We start from the raw sequence: 3,349 nt of genomic DNA, 5'->3' as shown, positions 1-3,349 counted from the left end.
GTTCATAAACTCTAAACAAACAGAGCGAATCGAGGTTATGCACAGCAAACACAGACACCAACAAATCAGCTCTATGTGTTTGCTTGAAGTAGAGGATACGTAAAACTGTAACATTAGATAAGGTGTGAGGAGTGTAATGAAACTTCGTGGAATCAACTGGTGAAGTGTCGTTAACGATAGTTCAAAATATTGTTAAATGGGGTCGCTAAATGGATCAAAAGGTGTTGGATATTGGAATGAAAGCCAACTTGATGATTACATGAACCACAACTCAACAGTAATGACTGTGTTTGATAATGGTGTTTTCCCCAAAATTGTTTTCTTCATCATTCTCATAGGATTGTTGGGGAATATTATCACAATTTTGTACGTAACCTTCACCAAGCAACTACACACACCAACCTTTCTCGCAATCTGCAGTTTGGCAATTACGGATTTCCTAATTTGTATGATTTCGCTCATTGTCCTGCTTGCTGGCAAAAATGACTTTTTTCACAGACATTTGTTAGTCGTTTCATATATACTTCATTTTATTGCCATGATTAAGTCTTCGTGTGATGTGGTGTTTTTGTTTTCCCTTCGCTACGTTCTTATCGTTCATCAACTGAAGTGTAAGCAGTACCTCACCAATTCGTTAGTCATCAGTGCATCACTAACTTTGTGGGTATACACTTTCATTGTCTTTGTTCTAGTGCAGCTGATAGTATATTTTATTCAGAATACGAATATGAGTGAATATGAAAAATATTCTATTGGTACAGCAGTCTCGATGTTAATTATCACTTTACTTGCAGTAACTATTATATCAGTTCTTCATTGTCTAAAAATGAGAAAACTTCGGTCAACAACTGTCAACACAGCAGTGACGAGGAGGATGTCTTTTATCATCATCATCTTTGTTGTTTTGAATGTGGTTTTTGGTATTTTATTTAACTTTGTGACTGAAAACGACATACATGTATTTGGACTGATGCATTCTATTAATCCATTTATCTTTTTTATATTCCATGTGCCATACCGAAAATGTGTCATAACATTGCTGTTAATACGCAATAAAGGATAACATGAATCAAAAAATAAAGATGAATTGTTGAATCCGTATGTACAATGAAAGCTATTAGCTTTTATTTATGCAAAATTATTGAATTTTGTGGTTACACTTAAATTAGTAACTAACATTCTAAAAACTTTGTTGACCGCATTCCGATTCAATTTAGTGCTATAAAATGTTGGGGTTTTATTTTAAGATTGAAAGCAACGTGTTACTTTTTTGAAATTTTATATCCTAGAAACATATAAAAGATCAGTCGAATCACACAAAATGTGTATGTTTTATGAAAAAGCATACGCTGCCCCTTGTAAAGTATACTTCACAAAGCGTACTTTACTATTTCCGTAGATAAATTGAGTGAAACTCATTTTTCGCTTGTTTTGTATGCTCTCATGTTTGATTTCAAATAACTCATCTTACAGTGAGTTACAACCGGGCGAGAAATATGCAGAAAATAAACTCTGATCTTGAAAATTAAAAAATTCCACAGATGTCTTTTTGCTCTGAGAAGAATATTATTATGCTCCTTACTCAGTTAATGAAATTTACATTCCGCCAACAGAGAAAATTAATAGATGTGTATGTACTCTATGCAGCCGGTTATAATTTTGATATGCTCAATTGCATCCACTTTAGAAGATCTCTTTAGAAATTGGAAACACCCAGTAAAACGACCTGACTGAGTATAAACCAGCTCTTTCTTGTACGAGCTGACCTACGACATCAAAGAAGTTGTATCAACCATATTTCCATATATAAATGAAACTGTTAGCGACTGTTCTTTCTCTGTAACGTGGTGATTGACAAAAACTAAAATTATATGTATTTAATTTGTCTTCTTAGAATTACCGGTATTGATTGAATGATTTAGAGATGGGTATACAATTTAAAAATAAAAAGTAAAATGTTTTAAGGTGTTTCATACGAGTTACGGAGAAAATATCGGTTATTGATTCTGCAATATATTAGCGGCCTTCATTCCCGCGTGCATCACCATAAATGTTTTTTATGAATTTTGTTAAGGATTTCGTTTAAAGATTTATATGAATATTATAATATCTCCTTTGAAATGTCCCAGAATAATTGTTTTTTATGCGGACACTTGACTGTGGCTTGAGACGATGAGAGAAAACATGCGCCATTATTTTAAAGTATGATAATTCCTTACCTTACGTTTGCCCACAGGATCATAAAGCAGTCTTAAACACAAGTCAATCTTGTACACTGTTTTATTGTCTTGTGATTGGAAACATAAAAAAAATTAATTGTTATTTTAAAAACCGTGTCTCTATATAACGTTGTTCGGAACAAAGATTTTATGATGGTTGAAATTGTTGCTTTTAGAGGCATTTTGTTATAAAAGTAGGAAGTTTGAAGATACCTCGTGAAAACAGTGGTCTGTTTGAGTAATGTCGTTAACTAATGTTTTGAAAATAATGTAAAATAATGAATCAATGAATGATGGGTATTGAAATAAAGGTCAATTAGATAATTTCACAAACCACAACAAAACATGAATTACTGTGTTTGATAACGGTATCTTCCCGAAAAATTGTTTTCCACATTTTAGGATTTCTAGGAAACTCAATCAAATTTAGATATTTCTAATTTTGTAGATCAACCGTACGACAACCTATTACTTTTTAAAGCTATAGATCTGCAGCAAAACCATAAAAATTTATTTTTAATGAGTACTGAAAACAGTCATATGTTTTTTATTCAATCTTTGACTTTAAATAATTACTTACATACTCAGGCACTAAATGTTATTTTACATTATCAACCGTCCAAAAACTCTCATTACAGAAGATAGTGATCAAGATCAAAAGCAACTGCACGGGAACAAGTCATTATTTATTTTAAAATTTTAAAGCTTAAATACACTATAACTCTAACTTCGTAGATAACGACATACTGCTCCTACATGCACTTTACAGATCTAATCTTTTAGATAATATATTCAAAATATTCACGCTCTGATGTAGAGAGAACCAATTTAATGCACATGTGCAGCTAACGTACGCATGATCGCTGGTTTACGTAATATCGTTACATGATTGAATGTTTAAATGGGTCGTGAGTTCACAAACGTGGAAATTGAAGTCAATTTGATGGTTGCAATTATCAAAATAAAACTCAAAATGCTTTCTTGTATAGCATTTTTCTCGGAGTATTGTTTTCTTCATCTATCTCCAAAGGTTGCTCGGGAATTTAATCCTCATTTTGTCCGTAATCTGTTCCAAGCAACTACACACACCAACCTTTGTCGCAATCTACAGTATGACAATTACGGATTCC

Source organism: Magallana gigas, chromosome 4, assembly GCF_963853765.1.
Source record: "Magallana gigas chromosome 4, xbMagGiga1.1, whole genome shotgun sequence".
Lineage (NCBI taxonomy): Eukaryota > Metazoa > Mollusca > Bivalvia > Ostreida > Ostreidae > Magallana > Magallana gigas.
This window is presented reverse-complemented; position numbering follows the sequence as displayed.